This window comes from Lathamus discolor, chromosome 7 (genome assembly GCF_037157495.1).
Source record: "Lathamus discolor isolate bLatDis1 chromosome 7, bLatDis1.hap1, whole genome shotgun sequence".
Lineage (NCBI taxonomy): Eukaryota > Metazoa > Chordata > Aves > Psittaciformes > Psittacidae > Lathamus > Lathamus discolor.
Window position 1 is genome coordinate 9,613,003 of NC_088890.1, and position 14,590 is coordinate 9,627,592.

At 49.7% G+C, this 14,590-nt stretch overlaps 1 long non-coding RNA gene across 2 annotated transcripts; it reads left to right on the top strand.

The window, feature by feature from the left end:
• Positions 1-271: 271 nt before the first annotated feature.
• Positions 272-13,735, top strand: LOC136018342 (uncharacterized). Of its 2 annotated transcripts, none has more exons than XR_010614361.1 (3): positions 272-426; positions 12,644-12,771; positions 13,152-13,735. It is a non-coding gene; the product is annotated as an uncharacterized LOC136018342 (long non-coding RNA). The 2 variants fall into 2 exon arrangements; XR_010614360.1 differs by lacking the exon at positions 272-426 and adding an exon at positions 938-1,083.
• Positions 13,736-14,590: the final 855 nt, after the last annotated feature.

The following is a 14,590-nucleotide window of genomic DNA, read 5'->3' on the forward strand; positions in this document are numbered from 1 at the left end:
AACACTCCACATCCAGCGAAGTGAGAGTGCACGTCACACCTGAGCTGACAAGAGGCTGCGGCTGGGGGTCTGTTCAGAGCCTGTATCATGTTTCTTTCCATTGTTTTTCACTTCCCTTTCCTCCCAGTCCTGGCAGTGCAGAGGAGAATGGACCTCCCTGATTTCTTCCTGATGCATGGCAGCTGCAGGAACAGCTGGCACTGGTTTGGCTGTGGTTTGTGTGGGCCCTTAACAGGGAGTGGGATGGCTCAGGGACAGGTGCTGCTGGAGTTCCATCTTCTGAAGGCAGTTGCTTGCCTGGCCTTTCTGGCAGCTTTAGGCACAGCCCAGGAAGGTGAGCGCAGGGCTGGCTCCAGGCTGCTAGGGTCCTCTGCTCTGGAGCTGCTCACCACCATGCCCCCAGCTCCCCAGGCATCCAGAGCAATGGTAAGTACCTGGGCCAGTGCTGGCCCAGCCTGGCACTCGCTGCCAGACATCCTGAGCTGGGGGAGGCTCCTGGGCACCTTCCTAGGAAATAAACCCCGTGGGGCTTTGATGCGTCCCTGGGCTGTGGCTGGGCTCTCGTGAGGGTCAAGCTTGTGTTGAGGCACATCCCTAAGTAACAAGTGATAGGACAAGAGGTAGCAGCCTCAAGCTGCACCAGGGAGGCTCGGATTGGGTATTAGGAGAAGCTTCTCCACCAAAAGGGTTGTCAGGCATTGGAGCAGGGCAGTGGAGGAATCGCCACTCTGAAAGTGTTCAAAACCAGTATCGATGCGCTCCTTTAGTGGCGGCCCTGGCAGTGCGGGGTTAACCGTGGGCCTTGATGGCCATCAAGCTCTCTCCCGGCCCGGCTGATGCTAGTTCCACACGCGCGGAGCAGCCGCAGCGCCGGGAGCGGAGCCGCTCTTACCAGCAGAGGGGGCCCGCCGGCCGCGTACCTGCCGAGAGGCCGGCAGGGAGGGCCGTGCCCGGCAGCCGCGCTGCCCCGCTCCGAGCCGGGGGGGCTCCAGGGGCTCCTTGCCCCGCTCCCCGCGCGGGGCACCCCCGGCTCGGGCTGCAGGAGGGGGCGGCTACGGAGCGGCCGGCGGCCGGGGAACGTCGGTAAGTAAATACCAGCGACTGGCGGGTGTGCGACGCTCCTGAGCGAGCCGGCTCCGTGCAGCGCACCTGCAGCCAGTGCGCTTGATCGCACCCGTGCGGTGCTGTGTGCTCCGCAGGCAACCTGCCGCTCCGCTGGGGAACAGGCTCTCTCCCGGCTGGGGATCTCGAGATCCCCCATGGCTCTACCTGAGCATCTTTCTGCTCAGCTGGTAGTTAAGACCCGAGTCATTTCTCCTAACAGGGCTGGTTCCTGGCTGAAGCAGGAACCTGAAGTTAATAATCATTAACTTCAAGTATAAACAATCGAGGGCATTAATTTCTATGGGCCTAATGCAGCATTTGCATTTAAATAACTTTCCACACTACTGAGCTCAAACGTATGTGATGACTTCCCTCTAAAGCTAGAAATACACATGAATACATGTAAGTACTTCCCAGTCTGGTGTATCACAGCAATTACTGAACGGAGCTGCTCCCCACAACATGGAAGTGAAACCCATTAAAACAAGGCGGGATTTGGGCCGGGAGGAGCCCATGGCTCGAAGATGCCTGTGGTGCCCTGGATGCAGGCTGGGGAGGTGAGGTTAAAATTGGTTTCTGAAAGATGGGTACTTTTGTCTGCACTGTATTGTAGAGCCATTCAAAGGCTGAATTTCATTACTGAAATCTGTACAGAAGTGCTAAGAGATTATTCTCCACCAATATTTCTGAAAAGGGGGAGGAAACTGGAGGCAAGCTCACCATTTGGGTGTTAAATACCACTTGACTCTTGGTATTTAGAGTCCCATTGTGCCTCTATCTTGGTTTACTACTTCCCTACTTACCAAAAAGGACATTAAAATGTGTATTTATGACCCATGCATTGTGCTGTAATTATCTGCCAGGTCCACCTGAGCAATGCCTCCTGAATCTAATGGCATATGCAAGTGCAAGGAGAGTTATTTGCATGGCGACTTGCATGTGTGGGGACCAGCGTCCCCCCTGAGACCACTGCTCGGACCCAGCGCTCCCCATGGCACTGGTGAGCTTTAGAAGCAGCCGGCCACATCTTGGCCTTGGGTCCATGAGGGCTGGGATGCGTGCAAGCACCTCACTGGAGGGGCTCTGCTGCTGTGCCCAGGAGCAGGGCAATGACTTGTACCCAGTGCCTGAGCTTTTACGTACAGAATAATTGTGGTTTAAAGCAAATACCTATTCGGGCTATTTCCGAGTATTTTGCAGTGTGGTTTTGTCCTGATGCCAGGGACAGTTTCTGCATTACACAAGAACTAAGCTTTCTCCAGGACTTTTTTTTTCTCAGTGAGATTTGGGTATTTTATTAGAAGGGAAAATCAGCAAAGATCTGAAAAGCATAATAGCAAAAAAAAAAAAAACCCCACAGTTTCTAAATAGTCTGCTCTCAAGCTCAACTCTAAATCTTGTGCAGGACACTTACAACAGCTGAAACTCGCTGTACTTGTCCTTAAGGTTAGAAGTATGATGTATTTTCAGTGGAACTAACTCAAATGATAGTGTCAATGGAGGGATGAAGTTAATCTGTAATCTAAGGGGGAACTTCATGTATTTTTTCTTCCTTACATAGGTTGCTCTGGCTGGAGCAGCCCATTTCTGTGAAGCACAGATCAGAGCGTGTCATCTCTGCTGTGGTGTTTTTATCATAGGATATTTGATGACAACTTTACTCTTGAGCAATAATGTGAAGAGGGGGCAGGGATTGTTGCTTGGCTGAGCAGGATCAAATGCAATATTTCATGGAGCACATGTGGCAGCGCCTTTGATTTGCAGCAGGACCCATTTGTTTTTCAGACAGTATTGACTGGGAAAGCAGCTCCCATTGATTCCTCCTCGAGGACTCTTTTGTTTTCTTCTTTTCAATAAATGGTGCTTCCTTGTAAAGAACTGATTTTTCCCAAGATAAAATAGACTTGCCTGAGGTGACAAAAGGCAGGATGAAAGAAGGTGTTTCTATCTGAGGCTAACAAAGTGTTGCACATGGACGTGGTGCACATGCTGTTCGGTCAGGGGCCAGCGGAGGGTCCAGTGTTATCATCCCACTTGCTGACAGAGCACAGCAGCATTGTGCTGGTGCCAAGGGGCCTTTCTCCTTGTCATGAGGCATCCTGTGATTGACAGATACAAGGTGTTAGAGGTTTTGGTGTGTGGTTTTGTGTGCTGGTTTCATGGTTCCAAAGCCCAGACTGCCTGACTCACAGTCTGATGTGTCTGGCATGGGACAACAACAACTTCGGGTTGTGCTGAAAGGGTCTTGGACATAGGTGCACTCAATGGTGTCAGAAGACATCTTCTGTCTGTATCTTCTGTCAGACCAACTGACATGCAAGCAAGCAGTTGGATGTGTGAGTAGGTGCAGAAACAGAGACATTAATTCACTACTTGCTGGTGGTACTGCTCTTAAAGCTTGACTCCCCCCTGCTGCAGCAGAACAGGGGCCTCTGACCCTCCAGAGCTTCGGACCCAGCAGGGGCTGCACAAACCCCCAGCGCCCAGTGAGTGGCTGGGAGTGGAGCCACGTGCACATTCAGTACAATATTGTCCAGGAATGAGGTCTTAATGGTCCTAATTACATTTGCATGTAATGAGTATGAGTGCATCATTACTGTTTTTAAGGCACTGGGTTCTCCCAGGCAGGCTGGGAAGAACAGGATGGTTACAAAGCCTGCCAGGCTGCGGGACAGGCAGGGCAGCCAGCTTGTCTTGTGCTTGGTTCTGTTCTCCCATTTTACTTTCATTTATGCCTGCCCCATTATTATATCCTTACCTTTTATGACAGAATCATCCACGGTAAAGAACAAAGGTTTTTATAGGTGTGATGAAAGGAACAGGGGACTTCAATTACACAGTAAATGCAGAAGAAAATGTGCCCAGGAACATGTTTTTTTACCTTTTTCCAGTTGTTCCTGCAATTGATGCTGTTTGCTTTCTTTTGCTTCTAGTATTCATTCCCCACCATCCTAATCTGTGACTCCCAGGCCCCTTTTGCAGCAAGGCCTGGGCTTCGTGTTGGGAGGGGCTGCCTGGAGCCAGTGGGACCTGCCACAGCTGAGATGTGCCCAGCACAGCCCCTAGCACTCTGCGATGCAACGTGTTTTAGCCTAGGAGGCAAAGTACCAGATATCAGGCTAGAAACCAGTGCTCACCACACTGAATTAACAGCGCACGTTCAATAATAGCATGAGTGCAATTTGCAAGGGGATGCGGATAATATCTTGCCTTTTAAGCACTCAGGTGTGCAGCGGAGCAGGAGCTCGCAGCATCCGCAGCTGCCCCTCAAAAGCCAGATCTTGGTGTCCTCCCTACTATTTGAAGTCTTTGGATGGAGTGGGCTGTGACTGCCCTCTGCCCACTGGGTCTGCGGTAACCCCCAGGGCCGCTCCTGCCGGTGTCTCTGAGCCAGTCTTGCTTTGGGAAAACCGAGATAAAAATCTCTCTTTCACCTTCTGGAACCACGGCTTACAGCCCGGAACGCTGCTGGGGCACTGCAGGAGCCAGGCTTGGCTGTCGCTGAGCGATGCTCCTTAGCAGGGCCCTACTCCGTGGGGAATGCTGCTGCAATGCACAAGACAGGGATCCGGATGGCACCGCAGCCCCATCTCACACTGAGAGGTGAATGCGCTCCGTCCTTCCCCTGTCCTGCCTCTTTATGGGCTGAGGGTAGGTAGCTTTTCTAACACTGTTTAAGCGCAAACCCAGAAGATAACAAAGATGTCTGGGTGGAAAGCACTGAACTGACCGGCCCTGCTCCTCAGGTGAAGTGGCACAGCACTTATTTTTAACACTGCAAATGCTTCTGGAAAGGTTATGCTGGTGCTGGGTGCCCTGGCTTTGTGTCTCAGCCCTACCAGGGACCTGAGAGTTTAACACGAGACTGCTATGAAGTGCTGAAGTGAAACCTTGGCATTCTCTAATCATCTTTTGGGTAATTAATTGTCAAGAAATTCTCTGAGGGTAATTCGCCTTTTATTTAGGTGGCTCCTGTAATTCAGTACTTAGATGGATCCAACAACCATTCACTGTATGTGCTTTAAAGGTGCACCTAAGGGCAGTCTGTCACTTGTCACGCTCATAGCTAATGAATGAAAAAGTGACATAGAAATTAAATGTAAAGGAAATGGTGGCAGAGTTTTGAGTGATTAATGCTTTGAACCTGGGCTTGAAGTGCAGAGAGTGATTTCAGTCTTGCTGACTGAACTAAATAACTCAAATTAGTAATACATTTTATTTTCTTTTCCCCGTGTAAAGACATTAAAGTGCTTTTAGCAAATGAGGTAAAGATTTTCCATCCATGTTTAGAACAAAAACTGAGCACTGTGCTGTGTTTTGCCCAAAGCCTGCAGCAAGCTCTTGGCATGGACCGTGCGTGGCCATCCTGTCCCCTACACAGACACTACTGTACTGCCCATGGGTCAGACTGCCCTGGAAACGGCTGTGTTGGTGCTGCTGGTGACAGCAGAGATCTGCACACAGCCACGGGTCGCACTGAGGAGGCATTATCAGATCCGGGATGGCTCTCCATCCCTTGGAGAGAGGAGCATCCCCTTCTGGTGAGAGCCAGGGCCCTGTGGGATGGTCTGTGGCCATCTGGGGGAAAGGTGGCTCACCCTGGGCATCCCACTTTGGGGGGATTTTAGAGACCCTGTTGCTGCCTGCAGCTTGAGCACAATTGTGGGTCCCTTTGGGCAGCACTGAGCTACAGGTCTGTGCTCCGACCTGCCTGGAGCTGCCACGTCTTGCTTGCAGTTGACAGATGCTGTATTGCATTGGCTGTGCCATTAAGGGCACATGTTACTTGCTAAGGGTCTATATTAATTCTGCCGTTACCACTTGTATCTGGACTTCATTTGCCTTGGGCTACTTGGTGCATTTTTTCTTCCCTGATGTCCTCTATCCGTGGTGTCCAGGGATGCCCAATAGCTATGGCCTCCCAGGGGCTTGCTGCTGTAAGGCAGAGCAAACACAGCCCGAGTTGCATGGTTCAGATTTTCCTGAATGGATGCACATGTGTTGATGCCAAGTTAAATTAGTACTTCACTGTATAATTGATATCAAATTAAATTAGTGTTTCACTGAATATAGAGACTTAGACATAGGCAGGGCTGCATGGATTCTTAAACTAGAATTTAACTGTGTATAGAGGATATAGAGATAAGGAAGGCACGCAACAAAGAGAACCAGGTATCTTCTCTCAAACCAATGTAAGTTCCTCCTGTTGATAAGGCCTGAGAAATAGGTAAATGGCTGCAAATGAAAACAACTCAAGGAGCCTCTCAGGGTTGTAAATTAGACTAAATTATAATGAGTACGTGAACATGAGCCGGCAGTGTGCGCTTGCAGCCCAGAAAGCCAACCGTATCCTGGGCTGCATCAAAAGGAGCGTGACCAGCAGGTCGAAGGAGGTGATCCTGCCCCTCTACTCTGCTCTTGTGAGACCTCACCTGGAGCATTGTGTGCAGTTCTGGTGTCCTCAACATAAAAAGGACATGGAACTGTTGGAACAAGTCCAGAGGAGGCCACGAGGATGATCAGGGGACTGGAGCACCTCCCGTATGAAGACAGGCTGAGGAAGTTGGGGCTGTTCAGCCTGGAGAAGAGAAGGCTGCATGGGGACCTCATAGCAGCCTTCCAGTATCTGAAGGGTGCCTATAGGGATGCTGTGGAGGGACTCTTCATCAGGGACTGTAGTGACAGGACAAGGGGTAACGGGTTAAAACTTAAACCGGGGAAGTTTAGATTGGATATAAGGAGGAAATTCTTTCCTGTTAGGGTGGTGAGGCACTGGAATGGGTTGCCCAGGGAGGTTGTGAGTGCTCCATCCCCGGCGGTGTTCAAGGCCAGGGTGGATGAAGCCTTGGGAGAGATGGTTTAGTGTGAGGTGTCCCTGCCTATGGCAGGGGGGTTGGAACTAGATGATCTTGAGGTCCTTTCCAACCCTAACTATTCTATGATTCTATGATAATTAAGATATGTAAGCAGTAAACTGTATCTTCTCAGTGTGCGATAGGTGGAATGATCCCCCATGCACCCAGTACCATAATAAAGCAATGCTGGTTTCTAACCTATCATTCTGGTTAGAGAGTTTATTTCCCGGATTTCGGTGACAGTGAGTTGGAAGCTTTCCCTGTGAGCATATGTTTAATTTCCTGTGGAAAGGAGAAAGGATTTGCCAGATGAGATTGATTCTTGAAACTGGCAAAGCACTTTTACAAAGCAAAGTGCCTCTGGTCTGCCTGGAGATAACCACTCAGCACAGGGAAACCGGCACCAGGTAGTACCGCTGCGGTGCCTGCTCGGTTTCAGTGCCTTCATGGTTTAGTTTCAATTGTAATACTTGCTTTGAATGTCTTCCTTCTCCAGCAAGTAACCAGAACAACATCCCCCATCTCCCTGGAGCTGCAGCTCCGTTGGGGAAGCTGTTTTTTACCCTCTGCCTAGGCTGGCTGCTGTAGCAGAGGGAAAAATCAGAATATTTCCTCAACTTTGGTTAACTTTATTTCCGTAATAAACACCTACAGGCTTGCTCTTGATAGAACATTGGAAACCAGCTTTTAGCAGGCCTTGGGGACTGCAGCATTATCCATCTTCTGTAAATACTGCAGAGCCGCGTGGAGTTGAAAACCTTTTTATGATTGCAGCTCGGCTGAAAAACAGCGCTGTGTTCCTGGTGCGCTTCAGGATCACTTCACGTGTCAGCTGGGTGGAAGGCAACAGCTGTTGGAGCGTTTTGGTTTAAGTGTTTCTTGAGAGCCAAGTGCAGGAGATGGAATTTAATGAATTTTAAACGTATCTCGTGTCTAGTAAGCGTTGCAGGTAAATGGGTGTTGCTCTGAACCATAGACGCTTCTGCCCTCAGTCTTAGGCTGGAAGTTCTTGATGCTACACAAACACTGGAGGTTTGTGTCTTGGAAATGAAGCTCAAGCACTGGAGCAAAGCTTATCCCAGCCCTTTAAATCTGATAATGCCTGTTGTCAGCATGCAAAGGCCAGACACCTTCTTGCCAGCTCCTAATTCCACTCTGAGTGGCCATCGGTATGAATAGGACACGTCTCTGTGGACATGCAAATGTGTCCGGTTCTGTTTAACAAAGATAAATATCTTAATGAAGGTAAGGAACCGCCTGGGGGATTTTGAAGATTAGATGAGCTGAGCTGCGCATTGAGAGCTTGGCGCAGATGCTTTGGCTGCTCTTGCAGAGAACTCGTGCAGCCCTCACGACCGTGACAGGATGCAGTTCTGCAGCTCAGTGCTACCCGAGATGCTCTGTGGTGAAGGGGTGTCACCGCTGCTGGCCACCAGCCCAAGCCTTCGTACACTGGCTCCAAGCAAGCGTGCCCAGTTCCCACACTGATCTGTCTTGGCCAGCAAGCAATAAATGTTCTTGACAGAGCAGCTTTAACCATCCCCTTACGTGCTGCTGGTGAAGACTGACGAAATTCGTGATGAATTTCTGTCTTCAAACTCTTGTCACATCCAGTTTTTCATCCCCTTCCTAAAAGCCTTTTAAAAGATTACGTTTTTAATCATGACTAGGCAAGTGCTGAAGCCACCAGAGCTCTGGCATGGAGCTGGGGCTCACAAGGGAATGTGGCAGCCACATTGCTACTGTGGAGATGCCCAAAGGCAGGAACCAAACAATGGAGACCATTAGCATCTCCAGGGTGGGCCGGTGGCTGGGCCTGCACAGAGCCCTGCTGGGGCAAGTGGTACTGCTGAAACAAAACGCTTGCAGAGCTTTACTAACAGGACAGACATCATCTGGTTTGTTATTGGCTTTTGGGTGCTCCTTGGGGCTTGTAAAGAAGAATGTGCTGGGCTCTTGGGACAGCAGTAGCCTGTCCCAGGAGGAGACTTTGTCTTGGTGCTTCTCCAGAGTTTCTCTGGAGTGTTTTTGTATGGGAAGAGTGAGCTGGCTCTGGGCTGAGCTAGCGAGTGCTTGGCCCGGGCTGCCTGCAGGAGTCACAGAGGAAAGCCTCCAGCCTGTTCCTCCATGTAGAAGGCAGCCAGTGACGGGTATGGACGTCCTCTATGCTTGCTGATGCTGGAGGAGCTGAAGGGAGGAAAAGGAAAGAGAGTGTGGGCTGTCGGTCAGCGGGTGCGTTTTGGCACACGCTGTGTTGGGACTGAGGTGGTGACCAGGGTTGGGATGCAGTGCTAAATGCAGGGGATGTGCCACAAGAGAGAAAATGGCAGCAGGGACATGGAGGCAGGGATTACTGTTTCACATTGGAGCAGGAGCACATCCCAGCAGGCAGTGGCTGCTTGGACTCAGAGCCCCAGCCTGTGCTCGGTGTGCCGGGGTGGTCCTGTGCTGTCAGCAGAGATATGCTGATGTGTGCCCGTGTGGACATCACCTCCACTTTGCTGTCCTCAGCACTGTGAAATGCGAACCTGTTTTGTGCAATGTAGCTGGTGCACATTGTGGGAGCCCCCGTGGGATGCTGCGTACTTCCGAACATGTCCCTCGCCTCCTGAGCCCAAACCACTGCAGTTGCTGGCTCATCCACAGTGTGCCTTGAAGGGGAGAGGCTCATGTGAGTACCTGGAGCAGAGTGTGCTCAGTCATTGAAACACGGGCTTACATTCCCTGGCTGTGATTTGAAAGCTCTGCACCTTCCCTCCGTAGCAGCTCACTCTGCTACCAAGCAAAGGAGTCTGAATTATTCCTTGCAGGAGCAGAGCCCCAGTTTAGCAGCTTTCTCTGCAATCCCAAGACCTCCTGGCTGCCTCACTACTGAAATGACCAAGTGCAAGGAGGCTCTCAAGAAGCCCCCAGGGTGAAATACAGCCTTTTTAAGAAAAAGAAACTGAAAAAAAGTCTTACATAAGTCAAAACATCTGCTGGTGCATGACTAATGCCTTCCCTCCTCCCCTGGCACAGTAACAGAAGTTCACAGGAATTATATAAATGATTGTTTCCTGTAAAAAATTATACACTGTTCATAAGTGTTTCGGGGACAAACCTTGCTTTCAGCCATCCACTACCTTGTGGTGTTTACTAATAGCTTTGGACCCGCTGCATTTCTGAAATGAACCTGTGACAACAAAGTCCAAACCTATTGCTCCCAGCCTGGCTGGTGCAAGCGGGGCTTTATTCCTGCCAGAGGCAACTGACCTGGGACAGTTTAAACCAGAGGTTACTGATGTGCAGTGCTGACAGCTGAATCAAGCGGGCTCCAAGTGATGGCGCTGGGGTGTGTGCAGTGTGGTACCCACCGGTGTCCCGGTGCGGCAGTCTCGGGTGCACCAGCCATGCCGTCCCAGACACAGAGGTGTTGATGCCTTCCCCAGGGAAGCGCTGATGGGAAACAAGTGCAATGTCAAAGCCCAGGATTTGCATCTTTTTGGTTAAGGGATGTGTATTGGTACATGCTGGGAAAATTATGTCATGGTTTGGGTTGTCTTGAGGGAAGTGCAAAGAAATGTTTTAAAGCCCTGACAGTTAAACCAGCCTCAAGACATTATTTCATTCAAGCTTTCCCATTCTGGCAGCACTCCTCTGAAATATCTTTATAACTTCTTTGCTCACTTGTTTGCCTCTTGCTGGTTTAAACTTTTGATGGGTCCAGCTGGCTGATGTAGTGGGGAGGGAGTAAGGTGCTCCCTGCCCATCTCTTCCTGCTGCTCTGCAGTGGGAAACCCACAAAGACTCATGTGGGCTGGAGCCCTCTGCACAGGCAAGGGCTTCTACCCCCTCTGTGTCCCAGCAGAAACACTGCTACTGTGGTCTGCTCAGTACCACCCAGTGGGGAACTGGGATAAATCACTTCTGCACTGGATTTATAATGATGCGCCTTGCTTGAGGTTTGTTCTTGTTTTCCCACATGGATCTCAATTCTGGATATCTTGGGTCTGTGTCTCTGTTTAGGCTAGTGTGAGCTCACTGTCCATGGTAGAAAGGCTCAGGCTACAAACTCTGATTCCTCAGACTGAGGTTTCAGGGTGTTTTGCTTAAAACGAGCTTCTTGGCACAAAAAGCTGAAGCAGGAGTGTGCATGCACTGACCATTGAGCTTCTTTCGGAGACAGTGACCCCACAAGCCTGTGTGCAGCCGGGTGGGGGATCTGACAGCACGTTCACGTCAGACCTTCCTGCCTGGTCCCAGCACAAGGCACACTGGCACCACTGTTCCCCATGCTGCTGGCTACAGTGCCACCTGGGAGGAGCAGCAGTGCTGGGTCCGATAGGGATGAGTGCTTCTGGCAGAAGGAGCTGGTGCCTGGGTGCCTGGAGCTCCGGCTGTCCAGGATGATGGCTGGGGCTGTCTCTGCAGGGCTGGGGAAACAGGGTTGGTTTGTTTCCTGCAGCCGATGCCTTTGTCCCCAGCGCTTCTCTTTCCTCGGCCGTGGCTGAAGCAGCCGAATGGACACAGAGTTTGTCTCAGCTTTCCAAATATTGCACTGCTCGGCGATTCTGCTTTTCTGTGTTCTGGAGGTAAACCGCTGCTAGCATTACTAATGGACTTCTGCTTTTAGCCTGAGTGCTGCAGGCAGCTGTACCAAGGTGGAAATCATAGACTCAATTAAGTAATTACCTGGTGTTCCAGTTCCCAACATACGAGGCTTTTTGGTTTTTACGACTGGCGTCAAACCCTACCTGCGTCTTACCCCAGACTCATCAGTAATGATTTGTCCAAACCACTTTGCCCTGTGTTTTGAGGTGGATGTGAGGCAATGCGAGGGAGCTAGGCACCCTCCTGCCCTTTGGAACTCATCATCTCCCTGCTGCAGGGCTTGAGAAGTGGTCATGGATGGCCAGACCCTGTCCCGGCACCTTCTGACTGGTGCCCAGTGAGACTGAGCACAGTCGGGGCTGTGCTCACTGCTGGCATGGAGCGTCGTCCTTTGGCCAGCGGAGCTGTGTGGTTGTGCTGGCCAGGAGAATTTAATACAGCAACTTCTGGACTTTGCAGAAGAATGGGCTCTAAACCCTGAGTCTTTCATCACTGTAAGGAGCTTCAGCTCATCACAGCGCAGCACTGACAGAGCCACCCAGCACGGCTCATGTGAACATCAGCTGTGAGTCCTGAGGCTGCTGATGTTTTGGCACATTCCCAACAGGACAAAGCTCACTGCAGAGCTGAGCTGTGGGTGCCTTTGTGCTGTGTTGGCCAGGAGGAGGAGCACACCTGAAGCAGATGTCAGAGTGGCATTTCACCATGTGCAGGATATCCAGCAAGTGATATCCGGCAGCCATACAGGAGATACAGGCCTGTAGTCTGCTGTACAGGAAAGAACTGAACGGTCTCTCGGAGGCTGGAACAGCTGTCTGTTGTGGGGTAACCACAGGAATAGCTTTGCCATTTAGTGAGCAGCTCTGAGCAATACACAGAAAGCTGGCTTAAGTGAAAAATGCAATACTTCTTACCCCATATTCACACAGAGAAGGAAGCACAGTTTAGCAGGTGCAAGTTTATGGTAAGATTACTTACAGAACAAGAACACTTGGGCATGGCCTCTGTGACCATCTGCCACACTGAACCTCCACTGATTTGTGCTTCCAGTGGATTTTTAATTAATACATTATTTTCTTTCTCTTGTTTTGCAGTAATTAGAAGCAGAGCATCAGCTGGCAGCGAGTACTGCAGTGCCACGACTGCAGGAGGAGCCACACAGCCCCACAAGTACAACCTAGGGTGCGGAGCAAAAAGGCAGTGTAGGGTTAGGGATGAGAAGGTAAGAATGTGGAAAGAAATGATGCAGAAGGGTAATAATGAGAAAGAAAGAATGCAAAAGGTAGCTATGCTTAATGGCTGGTGATGACAGTAAGCTCCTTTTGCCTGTTACATGATTTCTGGGAGTCCCAGAGAACATGAGACTGGCGGAGAAAACAGATGATTCTGGGTATTGGAATTGTACTGGGGAACCCCATTTAAAATGATCTGGGTAGGGTGTGATGGGATAAGTGATGACAAAGGCTCTTGTTCATCCAGTTGCCCAGAAGATGCACAAATAACAAGGAATGAGCGCCTGTTTATAGTGCCATGGAAACTTTCAGTCTCTTTGCTAATGCCTCTGAGGGATGAGGCAATTCTTGTCACTTGTGCCCCTGACAGGACTGGTGTCAAGCAGAGAAACTGGGACAGGAACCTGGTCTGGAAGAGCAGCCCCTGAGGAAAAGGAAGCTTTGAGCACAGCTGTGTGGATGCTGGGTGCCTGCAGGCAGCTCTGCCTGTGCTTGCTGCCAGATCCCGTCTCACACATGTGTCTGTGTCTGGGAAAGGGCACTGAATGTGCCATGTCAGGATGTGCAACAGGAGATGCAATTGGAGATCACAGCCCCTCTGCCCACCTGTGTGGCAGAATGACTCCAAAACCACTGGCTGTAGCTGCATACATAGCAGCTGCTTTAAAGATGACTTAAAAATCACTTCTGTTTCTTTCGTCTTCTCTGTTTAGAGAAGAGCAGAAACACCAGAGCCGCTCAGGACCAACAGGTACCACATTTAACAGTGTATGGAAGAGATTTTTCCTGCAATAACATAGCAGCACATAAAAGCCAGGGGTCATTGACATCAGTAATAGCGCTTCACTGTTACGTCATATGTTAGTGTACGAATATATTTGGTCCTACTTGTTCATAGATGATTAATTAGCCGAGATGTATGATTAAATTGCAAATTAAAAGCAGGAAATGTCATATGAGTTCAAGTGTTCTGATTTTTCAGATAAAGCTAACTGACAATTCTCAGTGAAATTCTGGTGGGGAAGCAAGTATTAAACATCTATTACGTTTGGTAGAAAAAGGACTCGCTCTCATGGGACACTGAATTAGAAAAACAGTTAATTTTGAGCTTATCACAATGAAATATCCTCACTTTTTGTTGCAAAAGCCATTACTTGGAAGACTGAATTACTAGAAAGGAAAAAGGCAAATCAGAAGCAGCAGTGTTAGAAGTGCTCTAAATTATTATGGCAGTATCTGGTTAAATCTTGAACCAACCCTTTTCATTGTAGATTTCCCTCCCCTAGTTGTACATTTCTGTCCCATTAAATTTGGGTCTGGAGACTGCCTTAGAATCTCAGCTTCACTGTGGGCAGGAGAAGAGTTTTCTTTACAGGCTGAGTTACGGATGTCTATTTATCACCATCCAGCAATCAGACTCACTTGTGCACTGCAGGTACCACGAAGTGGCTGGAGCTGTTTTTTATGCAGCTCCTCTGGTTATGAATTGCTCTTTCTTTCCCTGTTTATTTTCACTGCTAATACATAAATCCAGGCATAAAAAGGCTAAGTTGACTTGGAGCTGAAATTGCTGTTCATAATTCTCTTGTTCAAGCTATTTTACAACCCATTTATTTGAGGAGCAGCAGTTAACCCAGTGCAGTGAAGAGATAAGTGCATCGCAGGTGACAAACACAGCAGCACGAGGAGCAGCAAGTCTCTGCTGAGGGACAGTAAGTGAAGCCAAGATCCAGGGAGATGTATCTGCAGCGGCTGCTCGAGGCTCATCAGCAACCTGGTGAGACGATGCTGAAAGTGCTGATACAAACT